Raw genomic sequence first — 18,872 nt, forward strand, 5'->3', positions numbered from 1 at the left:
CAAATCAACAGAATATACATTCTTCTCAGCACCACACCACACCTATTCCAAAATTGACCACATACTTGGAAGTAAAGCTCTCCTCAGCAAATGTAAAAGAACAGAAATTATAACAAACTGCTCTCAGACCACAGTGCAATCACACTAGAACTCAGGATTAAGAAACTCACTCAAAACCACTCAACTACATGGAAACTGAACAACCTGCTCCTGAATGACTACTGGGTGTATAATGAAATGAAGGCAGAAATAAAGATGTTCTTTGAAACCAACGAGAACAAAGACACAACATACCAGAATCTCTGGGACATATTCAAAGCAGTGTGTAGAGGGAAATTTATAGCACTAAATGCCCACAAGAGAAAGCAGGGAAGATCCAAAATTGACACCCTAACATCACAATTAAAAGAACTAGAGAAGCAAGAGCAAACACATTCAAAAGCTAGCAGAAGGCAAGAAATAACTAAGATCAGAGTAGAACTGAAAGAAATAGAGACATAAAATACCCTTCAAAAAATCAGTGAATCCAGGAGCTGGTTTTTTGAAAGGATCAACAAAATTGATAGACCGCTAGCAAGACTAATAAAGAAGAAAAGAGAGAAGAATCAAATAGATGCAATAAAAAATGGTAAAGGGGATATCACCACCAATCCCACAGAAATAGAAACTACCATAAGAGAATACTATAAACACCTCTGTGCAAATAAACTAGAAAATCTAGAAGAAATGGAAAAATTCCTCGACACATACACCCTCCCAAGACTAAACGAGGTAGAAGTTGAATCTCTGAATAGACGAATAACAGGCTCTGAAATTGAGGCAATAATTAATAGCTTACCAATCAAAAAGAGTCCAGGACCAGATGGATTCACAGCTGGATTCTACCAAAGGTACAAGGAGGAGCTGGTACCATTTCTTCTGAAACTATTCCAATCAATAGAAAAAGAAAGAATCCTCCCTAACTCATTTTATGAGGCCAGCATCATCCTGATACCAAAGCCTGGCAGAGACACAACAAAAAGAGAATTTTAGACCAATATCCCTGATGAACATCAATGCAAAAATCCTCAATAAGATACTGGCAAACTGAATCCAGCAGCACAGCAAAAACTTATCCACCATGATCAAGTGGGCTTCATCCCTGGGATGCAAGGCTGGTTCAACATACACAAATCAATAAATGTAATCCAGCATATAAACAGAACCTAAGACAAAAACTATATAATTATCTCAATAGATGCAGAAAAGGCCTTTGGCAAAATTCAACAACCCTTCATGCTAAAAACTCTCAATAAATTAGGGATTGATGGGATGTATCTCAAAATAATAAGAGCTATCTATGACAAACCCACAGCCAATATCATACTGAATGGGCAAAAACTGGAAGCATTCTGTTTGAAAACTGGTGCAAGACAGGGATGCCCTCTCTCACCACTCCTATTCAACATAGTGTTGGAAGTTCTGGACAGGGCAATCAGGCAGGAGAAGGAAATAAAGGGTATTCAATTAGGAAAAGAGGAAGTCAAATTGTCCCTGTTTGCAGATGACATGATTGTATATCTAGAAAACCCCATCATCTCAGCCCCAAATCTCCTTAAGCTGATAAGCAACTTCAGCAAAGTCTCAGGATACAAGATCAATATGTAAAAATCAGAAGCATTCTTATACACCAATAACAGACAAACAGAGAGCCAAATCATGAGTGAACTCCCATTCACAATTGCTTCAAAGAGAATAAAATACTTAGGAATCCAATTTACAAGGGATGTGAAGGACCTCCTCAAGGAGAACTAGAAACCACTGCTCAATGAAATAAAAGAGGATACAAAGAAATGGAAGAACATTCCATGCTCATGGGTAGGAAGAATCAATATCATGAAAATGGCCATACTGCCCAAGGTAATTATAGATTCAATGCCATCCCCATCAAGCTACCAGTGACTTTTTTCACAGAATTGGAAAAAACTACTTTAAACTTCATATGGAACCAAAAAAGAGCCTGCATTGCCAAGTCAATCCTAAGCCAAAAGAAGAAAGCTGGAGGCATCACGCTACCTGACTTCAAACTATACTACAAGGCTACTGTAACCAAAACAGCATGGTACTGATACCAAAACAGAGATATACACCAGTGGAACAGAACAGAGCCCTCAGATATAATGCCGCATATCTATGGCTATCTGATCTTTGACAAACTTGACAAAAAGAAGAAATGGGGAAAGGATTCCCTATTTAATAAATGGTGCTGGGAAAACTGGCTAGCCATATGGAGAAAGCTGAAACTGGATCCCTTCCTTACACCTTATACAAAAATTAATTCAAGATGGATTAAAGACTTAAATGTTAGACCTAAAACCATAAAAACCCTAGAAGAAAACCTAGGCAATACCACTCAGGACATAGGCATGGGCAAGGACTTCATGACTAAAACACCAAAAGCAATGGCAACAAAAGCCAAAATTGACAAATGGGATCTAATTAAACTAAACAGCTTCTGCGCAGCAAAGGAAACTACCATCAGAGTGAACAGGCAACCTACAGAATGGGAGAAAATTTTTGCAATCTACTCATCTGACAAAGGGCTAATATCCAGAATCTACAATGAACTCAAACAAATTTACAAGAAAAAAACAAACAACCCCATCAAAAAGTGGGCAAATGGTATGAACAGACACTTCTCAAAAGAAGACATTTATGCAGCCAAAAGACACATGAAAAAGTGCTCATCATCACTGGCCATCAGGGAAATGCAAATCAAAACCACAATGAGATACCATCCCACACCAGTTAGAATGGCAATCATTAAAAAGTCAGGAAACAACAGGTGCTGGAGAGGATGAGGAGAAATAGGAATACTTTTACACTGTTGGTGGGACTGTAAACTAGTTCAACCATTGTGGAAGTCAGTGTGGCGATTCCTCAGGGATCTAGAACTACAAATACCATTTGACCCAGCCATCCCATTACTGGGTATATACCCAAAGGATTATAAATCATGCTGCTATAAAGACACATGCACACGTGTTTATTGTGGCACTATTCACAATAGCAAAGACTTGGAACCAACTGAAATGTCCAACAATGATAGACTGGATTAAGAAAATGTGGCATATATACACCATGGAATACTATGCAGCCATAAAAAGGATGAGTTCATGTCCTTTGTAGAGACATGGATGAAGCTGGAAACCATCATTCTCAGCAAACTATGACAAGGACAAAAAACCAAACACTGCATGTTCTCCCTCATAGGTGGGAATTGAACAATGAGAACACATGGACACAGGAAGGGGAACACACACACTGGGGCCTGTTGTTTGGTGGAGGGAGGGGGGAGGGATAACATTAGGAGATATACCTAATGTTAAATGATGAGATAATGGGTGCAGCACACCAACATGGCACATGTATACATATGTAACTAACCTGCACGTTGTGCACATTTACCCTAAAACTTAAAGTATAATAAAAATAAAAATAAAAATTAAAAGATTAGAAAGCATAATTAACAAATCGTGCTTAATAACATATGTAGAACATTGCAATAAACAACTAAGAAAGACATTATTTTCAAATACAGGTACATTTTGGAGATATTGTGGGTTCAGTTACAGACCATTGCAATAAAGCAAATATTGCAATAACGTGAGTCACACAAAATTTTTGGCTTTCCTGTGCATATAAAAGTTATGTTTACACTATACTGTAGTCTATTAAGTGTGCAATAGCATTATGTCTAAAAAGCAATGTAAATATCTGAATTAAAAAACACTTTATTGCTAAAAAATGCTAATGATCATCTGAGCCTTCAGCAAGTCATGATCATCTTGATGGTAGAGGGTCTTGCCTCGATGTTGGTAGCTGCTGAGTCATCAGGTTGCTGCTTGCTGAAGGTTGGGGAGGCTGTGTTAATTTCTTGAAACAGAACAGCAATGAAGTTTGCCACATAGATTGACTCTTTCTCAAAATACTTTTCTGTAGTGTGCAATGCTGTTTGATAGCATTTCATCCATAGTAGAACTTCTTTCAAAATTGCAGTCAATCTTCTCAAACCCCTCTGCTGCATTAACTAAGTTTATGTAATATTCTAAATGCTTTGTTGTCATTTCAATAATGTTCACATAATCTTCACCAGGAGAAGATTCTATCTCAAACTGTTTTCTTTGTTCAAACATAAGAAGCAAAGCTCATCCATTCAAGTTTTATCATGAGATTGCAGCAATTTGGTCATATTCTTAGGGTCTACTTCAGATTCTAGTTCTCTTGCTAATTCAAACACAACTACAGTTACTTCCTCCACTGAAGTCTTGAAGCCCTCAAAGTCATCCATGAAAGCTGGAATTAACTTATTCCAAACTCCTGTTAATGTTATTTTGACCTCTTCTTATTAATCAAGAATGTTCTTAATGGCATCTAGAATGGTCAATCCTTTCCAGAAGGTTTTTGATTTACTTTGCCCAGATCCATCAGAGGAATCACTATGGCAGTGACAGCCTCAAAAATGTATTTCTTAAATGATGAGACTTGAAATTTGAAATTACTCTTTGGTTTATGGACTGCAGAACAAATGTTGTGTTAGCAGGCATGAAAGCAATATTAGTCTTTTATATCTTCATCAGAGCTCTTGGGTGAGCAGGTGCATTGTCAATGAGCAGTAATATTTTGAAAGGAATCTTTTTTTTTCCCTAAGCAGTAAGTCTCAACAGTGGGCTTAAAATCTTCAGTAAACCCTGCTGTAAATAGATGTGTTGTCATCCAGGCTTTGTTTTTCCATTCATAGAGCACAGAAAGAGTAGATTTAGCATAACTCTTAAGGGCCCTAGGATTTTCAGAATGGTAAATGAACATTGGCTCCAACTTAAAGTCACCAGCTTCACCAACCCCTAACAAGAGGGTCAGCCTAGCCTTTGAAACTTTGAAGCCAGGCATTGACATTTCCTCTCTAGCTATGAAAGTACTAGATGGCATCTTCTTCCAATAGAAAACTGTTCCATCTACATTGAAAATCTGTTGTTCAGTGTAGTACCTGTATGAATTGTCTTAGCTAGATCTTCTGGATTACTGGCTGCAGCTTTCACATCAGCACTTGCTGCTTCACCTTGACTTTTATGTTATGGAGATGGCTTCTTTCCTTAAGCCTCATGAACCAACCTCTTCTAGCTTCAAAGGTTTCTTCTGCAGTTTCCTCTCCCCTCTCAGCCTTCATAGAATTGAAGAGTTAGGGCCGTGCTGGAGATTAGGATTTGGCTTAAAGGATTGCTGTGGCTGATTTGACCTAGCCAGACTACTAAAACTTTCTCTCTATCAACAATAAGTCTGTTTTACTTTCTTGTCATTCATGTGTTCACCGGAGTAACAATTTTAATTTTCTTCAAGAACTTTTCCTGTCCATTCACAACTTGTCTGTTTGGTATAAAAGCCCTTGCTTTTGGCCTGTCTTAGCTTTCGATGTACCTTCCTCCTAAGCTTAATTATTTCTAGTTTTTGATTTAAAGTGAGAGATGTGCAATTGTTCCTTTCACTTGAACACTTCAATGCCACTATAAGGTTATTAATTGACCTAATTTCAGTATTGTTGCATCTCAGTGACCCAACTTCTTTATATGACTTAGTCAAGCAGGTTTTAATCAATTCCCAAATTAAACTTCACTGTTTGATGCAGAATTATATGACTCATTTTCTATTTTAAGCCAAGCATGCTTATTTCCTGAACCGTATACTTTTGTGTGTCCCTTGGCGATGCACACAATTTCTGCAAGAGGGAATCCCCTTACATAAGGCTGACATATGCTTTTATTTTCTGCTACCCAAGATTATGTAATTCAAATAGAACTTAAGGGAATGCATCTTAAACACATTTAGGCACAGAGTAAAGCAGGATTGAGTGAAGAGCGAGCTCAAATTCATGGAAAAACAAATAAAGAGATATGTCATCCTTGTTTTGAGGTTGTGGGCTCATGGAAGTGGTGACATTTTCCAGGGAGGGTAGAATTGTGTGGAAGGGAGAAAACAGGAAGGGATTAAGGATTTTCATGTATATTCCAGGCACCATAAAGATGTCATTTTATTTAATCCTTATAACAAACTGTATGAGGCACTAAATTTACACACAAGGATGGCGAGGTTCAGAGTAGGCAAGTGATTTGTTCAATGTCTCACATAGTTATTAAGCAGTGGAGCCAAGATCTTAACCACGTCTGACTTCAAAGATCACACTTCTAGAATACTATCAGGAGAAGAACGAAGGATTTAGAACAAATTTCTAGAGGATTCCTGTTCTTGGAGGACATTAGGAGATATAGCTATGTATCTAAATAAACACCCCTACCTGATTTTTTGTCCTTATAAAGTGAGGAATGCCTCTTGATGTGCTTCACAAAATTTATTTTTAAAAGCAAAAGACTTTTTAAAAATTGTAAATGTCCACTAAACAATGAGTTGGTTTACACAAGTAATTTTAAACCAAGGGTGAGAAAGATAGTGAAGAATGTCCCAAACCCACAGCAAATCAAATTTATTCTTGTAAATTACCTATAGGTAAAAAACAATATTGAATAACTGAGTCAGTCAGATCTGAGTTTGAATTCTGATTGCTCCTGACAAGTTGAGTGGCCTCAGACACGTTCTTGAACCTTTCTGAGGCTGTTTCCTCATCTGTAAAACAGGAATAATAACACCTGCTTTGCAGAGTTGACACTTTTCAGGGACAACAGCTAAGCTGTCCACAGATGGTGATTCCTTCCTTTCTCAAAAGCAAGTCTTCTTCAAATGCTGGTGAAAGCATGAAGAGCCATTTGGTAGAACATCAAAAGAAGGCGGAAGATAAACTAACTGCGCTCCCTGAGGAGTTTCCTTTTGGGGGTGATTTCTGCACTCTTATCTCATCTGACACCTACTGTTTTCCCTGCTTTCCCCTTTCCTAGCCCTCTTTTGTTCATTACCACTTCCATAAAAGTGGAGCAGAGAAACTGGGGAGACAAATCAATATATTAGTGTTGCTCTATTTTAGCTGTAAGGGAAGGTTTGGTGGACAGTGTTTTATGTGTTTGCTTGAATATTTTGGACTCTTTGGGTTTCCCTTTTGGATTTTCTTCCTCATCTCCATCAGAAGCTGTGTGAAGTACACCTGTGCCCTGGTAGGCCAGGGGATGGAGTGGGCTCCACCAGATAGACAGTGGACTCAGAAGTGGGGAGGATTCAGCACCACGGCCCAGGTATGCATCTCCTCACACAAGGCTGGTGGAGTTTCTTGGGCCTCTCTGGGGGTCTTGCCTGTGGGTTCCTGGCACTCAACCTGCAAGACAGGGCCTGGTCCCATGTAGAATCTAGTGCAGGCTTGGACTCAGGAAGAGGAAGAACACCAGAAGTAAGAGAAGGGGGCTTCTGGGGTATTTGCTGCATGCCCATTTTAGGGGCTCCCCGCTTCATTCTATACCCCAACCTCCTTGACTATTCCTGTTTCCTTAACAGTCACACTTTCTCCTTCCTAAAATCCCTTTCCTACTTTCTTGCCAGCCTAACGCTTACTCATTCTTCACAACTCATCCTGGGCATTATCATCCTTAAGATGCCTTTGATACCTCCTCCTGGACCCTTTTTCTAGGTTAGGCAACTTGTTCTGAGGCTCTTGGTGCTGGACCTCACATTTTTCTTGGTTTCCATCGCACTAAATTCTGAGACTCTGTTGACACATTAGGAGAAGGGATTGCAACTTGTTGATCCTAAACCCCTCTCTTTCTCTGTGTTTCTGAACCTGACCCTTGCTCTTTACCTCTGCTATCATCATCCCACTGAGCTCTCCCCATCTCTATCCTAGACTGTATTGGACTTTTACATTGTCCTCTGTCTTGCACCTCATATCTGTTCTCCAAACGAACCACCAGAGTGTCCTTCTAAAATATAGATTTGACTGTGCCACTCCTCTACTTAGGTGTTTGTGGGCTCCCTCATTCCTGTAAGGGGCTGCATTAGCCTGAGTCTTAGGTCGGGTTGTACCCGAAGCAGACCCTAAGACAATGAACCAAGTGCAAGTAGCTTATTTGGGAGATGAAGGAAACTTGAGAGGGGGTGGGTATGTGAGATAGGGAAGGAAAGGCAACCAATACAGGGTGTGCTGGTGACAGAATACCACGGGGGCAATAGGAGCTTATTCCTGAGGAGTGCCTCTGAGAGGCAGTTTAGAATGTGCCTCAGTGATGTTACCCAAAGGGTAACCCAGGTTTCCCCCATAAAAACTCCCACTGGTCATTGCTTGAGTGTGTTCTCAGAAGTGTTAATTACCTGTCACTCTGATCTGCCCTGCAGAGGGCCTGAGCAGCTCCAGTGGCCAGAGAATGCCTTCAGGCAGTAAGTGGCAGATGAATTTGGGAAGAATAGTGAGTGCTGAGAGAAAATGGGCGGGGCGGGGCGGGGTGGGGTGGTGCTGGCAGCATCCTCTACAGCCTGGCTCATAAGACTCTGCATGACCCAAGTATTTGCTGGCCATCCAGCCCCTTCTCCCTTCACTCCCATCAGTCTTTGTGCTCTAGTGCCCTGCACTGCCTGTGGGTCTCTGTATACCTCATGCTCTTTTGTTTTTCTTCCATGCTCTTGCTCATGATATGCCTTCCACCTCGGATGCCCTTCTCTCACTTCTCCATCTAGTTAACATGTACACATTCTTCGAGATTTACCATCACCTTCTCCAAGAAGCCTTTCTTGACTGACTTCTTTCCCCTTCCCCAGCAAGATTTAGATGTCTTCAATGTAGCATCTTTCACAGGTCTGCTCCCCTCACCAGACCATGGGGTCTGTGGCACATATACTCCATCTGATTCTTCCTTGAGTCCCTGGTGATGAGCATGTGGCCTGGCATCTTAATAAACAAGCACTGAGCTGAACCATGCATCTGTGGTTCATTGTTTGGCACATGGCTTGGACTCAATATTTGTATCTTGAATTGAACTAATCTTTGCCCCGCTCCCTCTTTGCGTTGGCAGAGGCAGAAAGGGGACAAAGTTGAATACTCCCCTCCCCAGAGCACAGAAACACTTTGCTCTTCTTTTACCCAGAAAAATTGGAGCTGGAAGTGGTGACCAAGGAGAGGCACAGAGGACATAGGAGACATCAGGGACACACACACTCAAACACACACACACACACACACACACACGTAAACAGATATATGTACAAACATAAAGAAAAAAGACAAACAGAATGAGGGAAGATGGACCCGGGAGCAAAGGAAAGATGGACAGACAAACAGATGAAGCAAACAGTAAGGAAAATAGAAGAGATGGAAAAAGGGAAGAATAGAGGGCAGAAACAGGGAAAGGAGAAAATAAGGCCAAATAACGTGCAAATTGGGAAAGATGTGAACAGAAACCCCTGGAACAAGGTTTTCCATCTGTCAGGGCAGCAGAGATGGAGATGGGTGTTGCACCTATGGGCTATTTGTCTCATCTCCCATTACTGGACCAAAGGTGGGGGTGTATGTAGGGGTGGTGCAGGGTGAGGAGGATGAGGGGGCTGCTGCTGTCTGTCCTGAGCCAGAAGAATGGGGCACGCATTTGTTACTATTGTCTAGTGTGCCTCCTCTGGTGGTGAGTGGTGTCTGGTATTTGTTGGGCCCTCTCTTTGTCCTCTTTTAGGGGGTCAAATCTGCAAGGAATGGGGCAGAGTGATATAGCCGCTCCCATGTGCATGCCTTTGGCCTTGTGCTGTTGGATTTGCATTGGCTCATAAAAGAATAATGAACTACATCAATTTTTAAAGCTGCCTAATGCTCCTCTCAGCTCAGCTGTCTAAAAGTTTGCAAAGCAGACTACATGGCTCCTTGGAAGAAGGCCAGGACACATGACCGAGAGTCAGGGCTGCTGCTGTGACTGCTAGCACCCTAGATTGTTCCTTGGTGGGTGCCACAATGGTGGGAGGGGAGAGAAATGACCCGACTGTCATTTGGGACAGAGGGCAGGAGCTGAGAGAAGAACATTTTGCATGAATTGCCTTCTTTCTGAGTTCCTAGGTAGATCGAATTCAGGATTTTGGGAAAAATTTCTAAAAAGGCAAGTTCCTTGATTAAATCCTTTACCATAGATATTTTCTTCCCTACATGTGTTTGCTAACTGTGCCAGTTATAAAGCTATTATCTCTCAGCTCCAACCCAACATCCTGAACTCTGTTCGGTGATGCTGGGGCTGGGTCTCTGCAAACCACATTTCTGCCTTGCCCACTGGTTCCTTGTTAAGCTTTGCCAGTAGGGGGCAGAAGAGGGTGGAGGAATTTGCTTCTTCCTGTTTCCTTACTGTTCTGTGCAGTACCCTGGCAATGCTTTCTCACCTCAGCAGAGCCAGCTCATTCCCATAGCAGCAGCTGAATACACTTGGTAGGTTTTCCAGCATTCACAGAACCAACCTCACTGGGGAAACTCCATGAAGCCATCGACACCAGCCAGTTGCCACCTGCTCCTCAGAGGTCTAGGTCCCATCTCTGAAGGCCTCCTCCTCCAATCTTCTGAAGTTTTAACAATTCCAATATCTTCCCAGTGTTCTGCCATCTCTAGGGATTGAATAGGGTGACCAACTCATCTGGTTTTCCTGGGACTTTCTAGGTTTTAGAGAACTGAAATTCCAGTATCCTGGCAACCTCTTCAGTCCTAGGCAAGTTATGAATGTTGTTCACCTTAGAGCAGTAGATGCTTCCTGCAGTTGCTACCTCAGTTACCGAGTTAATACTGTTATATCAAGATAGCAATTCTTTATAATAATTTTTCTCTGTCTGAGTAACTGGTGTGATTTCTGTCCCTGATTGGATCTCTATGCAGCCTCATGTCTGATACTTAGGAAAGAGTGTTAAATCAGAGAGCATCCATTACTGTGGGCAAAATATAAAATGTTCCACTAAGGAGTATTACCTTGCTTTATCACTGCTATTTTGATCACTACTGCTATAGCAGCAGCTGCTGCTCTGGGTGATAACAATACCTCACATATGTATAGCATCTCACAGCTCACGGAGCATGGTTGGCCACTATTTTTTGCTTGCTTTTCCAAGAGCTTTGTGAGGTAAGTACTATCATCTCTGCCTAACTAAATTCGGAGAGGGAGAGTGACTTGCCCAAAGTCACATAGCTAGTCACATATTGCTGAGTTTCAAACTTACTTAAAAAAGAAATTCCGGTTCTTCCTCTTTTTACCTTGTAGACTTTCTTGAGTTTAGTTGCAGGCAAGCAGCTGTTATCTTTCATTTTTTAGTGCTTCCCACCCTGCTTCCCGTAGCCTCCACCCAGAAGCCTTTGAAGTTTATCTAGCTCTACTGGACAAAATGGACCACAGTGATGCATGAACTAAGGGTACTAGGTTCTGGGTCCTGCACATTCTGCTGGACATCGCTTCGATACTCAATGCTGACATGTTTTACATTTCCAGTGGATTTTCATTTAAACTAAAAGCTTTCTACAACCTTGGACTTAGACTGGGTTCACTTAAAAGGCATTTCTCAGAACACTCAATTTTATTAATATCATAAAATAATGTATGTTAAATAGCTGGATCATTTTATATTCAGAAAACACTCTCAATTTGAACTGCTTTATTTGGATAGTGATTGAAGGATTCCTGTAATTGATCTTGCTAGGTGGCCTTGGAGAAGTTTGTCTGGAAGATGGAGATTGTGGGAGTGCTAGGAAGGCAATGCAGCCTGTGCCTTAGCACCATGCAGCACCACCCCTCTGCTACCATGGAGAACAAAAACATCTCTGATGTAGGCCCTGCTCTTGGACTGCTTATACTTTATTTATTGAAATCAGAGCCTGTGCTTAATAATTCTGAAGCAATGATATGATTCTGGCAGCCATGTTAGAGTGGATGGAGCACTGTATTCGGACTTAGAAGACTGGTAGAAGTGAGAAACTTGAGTAAATAACAACCTCTCTGATCCTCTGTTTTCTCAACTCTAAAATGTGGGTAATATTTAATATCGATTAGGATGTAGTTTTGAAAATATTAGAATCCACAGATGGCCAAATCTTTCCTTTTTCATCACCTCTTATGTCCACTGGTTTCTCAAGAAAGTTAAACACACAATAACAGAATAGGATCCAAAGTAGTATTTTACTGATATCTAGGCAAGAACCCCCCAAACTCCAATATACTTGCATTAATTATTTAGTGCTTACTGACATAAAAGAGCACATATTTCTTATCTTACAGATTCTGTGGGGCATAAATTTGGGCCTGGTTTAACTGGGTCCTCTGTTTCATGGTCTCTCATGAGACTATAATCAAAGGACCAGCCAAGACTGGGTCCTCATCTGAAAGCTCAACTGGAAAAGTCTGCTTCCAAGCTCACTTAACGTGACTGATGGCAGGATTCAGAGTCTTTTGAGCTGTTATACTGAGAGCCTCAGTTTCTTGTTGGCAGTTGGCCAGAGGCTGCCCTCAGTTTCTTGTCATGCAGTCCTCTTTAATTTATCACCTTGCTTCATCAAAGCCAGCAAAAGAGAGTTTGTTAGGTGTCTAGAATGGCTGGCAGCTGGCTAGGGCTTACTGTCTCCAGGTGGTTCCTCATTGTTTTTTTTTTTTTTACACAGCTGCTGGATCCTAAAAGTGTGAAAATGGAAACTGTTAGGTCTCTAAGGCTTAGATTACAGAATTTGTGTAATATTACTTCTGCCAGCTTGGTGCAGTGACTCATACCTGTAATTCCAGCACTTTGGGAGGCTGAGGCAGGAGGTTTACTTGAGGCCAGGAGTTTGAGACAAGCTTGGGCAACATAGCAAGACCCTGTGTCTACACAGAAAAGATTAGCTTGGTGTGGTAGCACACACCTGTAGTCCTTGCTACTTGGGAAGCTGAGGCAGAAGAATCCCTTGAGCCCAAAAGTTCAAAGCTGCAGTGAGCTATGATTACACCACTGCACTCTAGCCTGGGTGATGGAGCAACACCCTGTCTCTAAACAAAACAAACAAACCAGCAAACCAAAAATCCACATTGCTTTAGCCCATATGCTATTGGTTGAAACAAGTTACAGGGCCAGCCTGGAATGAAGATTGGGGAAATAGACTCCACCTGTTGATGGAATGAGTGTCATGCATGTACTGGGATGGGCAGATTGCTGGCTGCCATTTTGCAGACAGTCTACCATAGCTGTGCACCTAGCCTTTTGCTTGATGTGGAAAGCAAGACTCAGCTTAAACATGTGCGGCAGTTGAAGTCATTCAAGCAAATAGAAGGTACCCTGAAGGCTTTGAAGGATCTGCCAGCTCTCAGGGGCCTATGTTTCCACTGAAAGCCATGACTGTTTTGCAGGAGACTCTGCTAGTACCAGTTCAAGGAAGGGGAAGTGAAAGCTGCTTGCTTGGTTCTAGACAGCACGTTTTATTTATCCCTGAGAAGTAAGACAGAAATGGAATGCCATCAGGATTTGAAAACATTTCTTTAAATGTGATGCACTTAAATCCAAAGGCAGGTAATGAATTTTATTTCATGAGTAAAGCTTCAATATCTTTGATGAGCATATGCAACAAAAGCTGAAAACAAAAGGCATAAAATTACCATGGTGATGGCTAATTGTGTTGAATCTGCATATATTAGTTCCCAGTGACACAAATAACACTCTGGTAGGCTAAAGTGCTAAGACACAGAAAGTATTGTTCTGTTTAAAATGAAAATCACAGTCTGCTTTGATTAAAAAATAACATTAGATATATTAATATTGGCAAATTAAATACTGTCTAATGGTGAATAGAAAAGAAAATCATCATTTCCCCTCCAAACTATTTGAGAATCCAGTTTAGGATTATTGTGCTAGGGACAGGAATATGGTGATAAGCTCTGTACTAGAGGGACTTTTGAAATAGAATATTGGTCTTTGGGGTCTTCCTGTCTCCTTTCAGCAGCATTTTTTGCACTGGCATTCTTTTCTCCAGATACCCAATTGTCTCCTCTGTAACTGGCACTGTGGTAGGAACTACAAGAAAGATAAAAAAGAAATATGAGGCTGAACTTTACAGTCATAACCAGTAGGCCTCAACACCTGCCAACTTTGGGCAAATAATTTACTTATGTGAAACTCAATTTCCTCATATGTAAAATGCGGAGAATGTGCACCTTGAATAAGATAATGACTATAAAGCATCCAGAACATATCATTTGTTTAATGTTAATGATATTAGTTGGAGAGATAAGGCCAGTTCACTTGAAATAATGGCAGAGTCAGGGAGACACTACAGTTATGTGTCGAACTGTCATTTGGGCTCCAAATTCTGGGGAACTTCAGAAAAGGAGGTCAGGCTTCCTGAATAAAAGGAGGCTTGAGCTGGGCATATCAATTGAGCAGACAAGTGCTGAGAGTCTGCACTTGCAAAGCATCTTATAAAGGATGGTGTGAAGGCAGAAATAGGCATGTTGGTGGGCAAGAGGGAGACTTAAATAATGTGCATGAAAGTGATGGCAACTAGTGTTGGGATTGCATCACAGAGGGTCATGAAATCCCGGTACAGGAGCATAGGATGTGATGGGTCTGTCTAGCAAGCAGGCTCCAGTTCTTAATGCCCTTAAGAAATCATATATATTCCTAATTATTTTAAGTTTGTGTAATGTACCTTTTTCCCTGGAACCATTTCAGTTTCCTTTTTTCTTTCTTTTTCCAAATTATAATCCAATCTTCACCCTATAGTGCACTGTTTACTTTGAAGTGCAATTAAAGGACTGGGCCAAAAAGCAAATGGAGCACGTCTTGCCAACTCTACCTGCAAAGTGCTTTACATTTGCTTAACTGTGACTCAGATTCGGAACGACCTGAGAAGGAACGGGCAGTGGTGTTTGGGTGCTGACAGCGCCATCTATTACCTTGCTGGCAGCCAGGAAAGAGAGCCAGTGGAACTATTTGAGAAAGGATGAACTAGGAAGCAAATAGTGATTCAAGATGAATAATAATTTCTCATACCTGTATTGTGATTTACAAGTCTTTAGAATGCTCTCACAGTCAGTAACTCATGTAATTCCTAGGACAACCCTATGAGGTTATTAAAGAAAATGCTGTCCTCATTTTACACATGGGAGAGCTGAAATTGAAAGAAAAAAGTCTTGCCCAAGTTTACAAAGCAAGTCAATGCAGAGGTGATTGGAAACTCAAGTTGTTACTTTCACCCATCAAATGTCTGTTCTGTGTTAACTGCTCCGGAATCCTCTGCCTCACTGTGTTGGTGGTAGACTGGAGGACACTAGATTATGGATTAAATAGTTAGGGAACCAGCCAGGAGGCTATTTTTGGTGAATCAGACATGAGGTGAGGAGGGGTTGCATGATACCAGAGCTTCACTCTCTTATGATCCCTTTGGGCATTGTTTTTCAGTCTCCCAGTGGCTCCCTTCCTCTCTGCTTAAGCATTGGCACCTCCCACTGTTTGGCTGTTGCCTCTATTCTCTTCTCTCTCTCCATGCTCCCATGGGTGAAGCCACTCTCTATAAAAGTCATTAACTTTTAGGATCCATTCTTTTTTTTTTTTTGAGACAGAGTCTTGCTCTTTTCACCCAGGCTGGAGTGCAGTGGTGAGATCTCGGCTCACTGCAACCTCCGCCTCCGGAGTTCAAGCAATTCTCTTGCCTCAGCCTCCCGAGTAGCTGGGGTTACAGGCACCCACCACCACGCCCGGCCAATTTTTGTATTTTTAGTAGAGATAGGGTTTTGCCATGTTGGCCAGGCTGAGTCTCAAATTCCTGGCCTCGTGATCCGCCTGCCTCGGCCTCCCACAGTGCTGGGATTACAAGTGTGAGCCACCGCGCCCGGCCGATCCATTCTGTATTCACAGTTCCAGCCCAGACAGATCTCCCAAGATCAAGATTTGTTTAAGGACAGTTTCTTGACTCACTGGGTTTCACCCTTCCCCTTTGTCTCTTGAATCATATTCTATCTTTTATCCCTTCCCTCTCCTGAATCTTAAAATTCTCCCTCTTCAGGAATCCTTCTTATTAGTATTTAAAACACTCAGATTTCTCCTGTTTGAAAATTAAAATAGAAAACTCTTCCCCATTTTTTTGAACACATGTCCCTCTTCAAATATAGCCCTATTTCTCTTCTCTCCTCCACATACAAACTTTGCAGAGCATTTTGTGTACTTGCTGTCTCCATTTTTCACCTCCATCTATACTTCTCAACCCACTCCAGTCTGGCCTCTGTCCTCATCATGCCTAGCTCTTGCTAGGATCCTCAATGACCTCTGCATCACTAAGTCCAGTGACATTTTCTGTGCTCATGTTATAAGACGCAGCAGAAATCAATGCAGTGAACCATTTCATTATCCATGGAACATTTTTACCTTGGCTTCTGTGACACAAAGTGCTTCTGGGCCTTTTCTCCTCACTCTATACATAATTACCAAGTGATTTTCCAAATCTTCAGACCAGCTATATGGAGGCAACTCTCAACCTTACAAATCTAGCCTACACATATGTTCTAATCCTCAGATCTGCATAGTCTAACTCTCAACAAAGTTTCCCCTTGGACAGCTCCAAGGCTTGGCCAGGACAGAATAAATTTACCCAGTGTCAGTGTTTCTCATTTCTAGAAGGTGTTTTTTTTTTTTTTTTTCTTGGTTGGGAGGAGGAAGTCTCAATAATTTTTTTTCTTTTCTTTTCTTGTTTTTTTTTTTGCAATGTAGTCTTGCTTTGCTGCCTAGGCTGGAGTGCAGTGCAGTGGTGTGATCTCGGCTCACTGCAACCTCTGCCTCCCAGTTCAAGTGATTCTCTTGCCTCAGCATCCTGAGTAGCTGGGGTTACAGGCATGTGCCACCATGCCAGACTAATTTTTGTATTTTTAGTAGGGATGGGGTTTCACCATGTTGGCCAGGCTTGTCTCAGACTCCTGACCTCAAGTGTTCTGGGGGCAGTTCATCTCATCTTGCTGGCTCTTAACCAGAGCTTTTAGGAGAGGTGGCCTAATGGGTTGGTCAGGACTGTTACTCTACCCCTCACTCCCTGTTCTGAGAAAAGTAGCATTGTTTTGGAGGAAGATCATTCTTGCTGCCTTGAACATACCAGATTTTGCCACAGTGCAGTGCCCAGCAGGGTCGTTGTAAACCATGGTGACTAAACCATCCCTTTCACCAAGAAGCTTAACCTAACTATTCCTTTCTCATTCATTTAAATTTTGTTTCTTTCACATCTAAATGTATTATGCATGTTGTCTTTAAGGATATCTTCTGTTAGCCCTTGGAAATAAAAAACTGCCTTGTATTTTCTTTTTTTCCCCTCACATTTCTTCCATGTTTTTCTTTCTTTTTTGTAGCTCTTTGTTTTTAGACATCATGCCTTTCTTTTTCTTCTTCTTCATTTCTTTCCTTTTAATTCCACACTCAGCCTGTTTGGTGGATGCTGTGGTTTCTTGCTCAGATTCTCTTTAGGAGGCTGGTGAAGCCAGTCCTCAGCTGCTATGTGTGTTGCTTGCTAAAGATTTATTAATTCCAGAGAAGTACTCTATGAGGGAGAGTACATAGCTAATGGTTGACTTGCATGTGGGAACAAAAGCCAGCACTTTGAGGGAAGGGAATTCTGTGGAGCAACTCATATTCAAGCTCCCAATGGGAGATGGCAAAGCTGGCTTCTGCTGAGTCCACACTCTTTTTTAATTTGCTTTATTTTCTTATTTATTGATTCTTAAATTTTTATTTTGTTGTGAGTACATAGTAGGTGTGTGCATTTATGGGGTGTTTGAGATATTTTGATACAGGCATACAATGCATAATAATCATATCAGGGTAAATGGGGTATCCATCACTTTGAGCATTTATCCTTTCTTTGCGTTACAAACAAATGCAATTATGCTTTTTTAGTTATTTTTAAATGTACAATAAACTATTGCTGACTGTAGTCACTCGGTTGTGCTATCAAATACTAGATATTATTCTTTCTATCTAACTATATTTTTGAACCCATTAACCATCCACACTCCCCTACCCATTACCCTTCTTAGTTCTTCAAATGTTTGGTAAAATGCAGTAGTGAAACCATCACGGCCTAACATTTTCTTTGCTGGGAGACTTTTTATTATGTCTTCAATTTCGTTACTTGTTATTGGTCTGTTCAGGTCTTGGATTTCTTCATGGTTCAGTCTTAGTAGGTTGTATGTGTCTAGGAATTTATCCATTTCATCTAGATTTTCCAATTTAGTGGCTCATAAATTTAGTAACTTTTGGTAGCCTCTAATGATTCTTTGAATTTCTGTGATACTGCCTGTAATGTCTCCTTTTTCATCTCTGATTTTATTTATTTGTGTCTTCTCCCTTTTTTCCTTCATGAGTTTGGCTGATGGTTTGTCAGTTTTATTTATCTTGTCAAATAAACAAATTTTCATTTTGTTGATCTTTGTATTGTTTTCAATTTTGTTAATTTTTGCTCTAATCTTTATTATTTCTTTTCTTCTACTTATTTTGAGTTGGGTTTGCTTTCGCTTTTCTAATTCTTCAAGATGCACACCCTTAGGTTGTTTATTTGAAATTTTTTTACTTACAGCTATAAAATTCCTTTTTAATACTGCTTTTGCTTTATAGCCCATAGGTTTTAGTATGTTGTGTTTACATTATCATTTGTTTCATGAAAATTTTTAATTTTCTTCTTAATTTTTTCACTGACTCACTGGTCATTCAAGAGCATATTGTTTATTTTCCATGTGTTTGTATAGTTTCTAAAATTCCTTGTGTTATTGATTTCTAGTTTTATTCCACTGTGTTCAGAGAAGATGTTTGGTATTATTTCAGTTTTTTGAATGTTTTAAGAGTTGTTTTGTGGTCTAACATGTGATCCATCCATGAGAATGATGCATGTGCTGAGGAGAAGAGTGTATTCTGCATCATTGGATGCAATGTTCTGTAAGTATCTATTAGGTCCATTTGGCCTA

This window comes from Pan troglodytes, chromosome 2, assembly GCF_028858775.2.
Source record: "Pan troglodytes isolate AG18354 chromosome 2, NHGRI_mPanTro3-v2.0_pri, whole genome shotgun sequence".
Taxonomy (NCBI): domain Eukaryota; kingdom Metazoa; phylum Chordata; class Mammalia; order Primates; family Hominidae; genus Pan; species Pan troglodytes.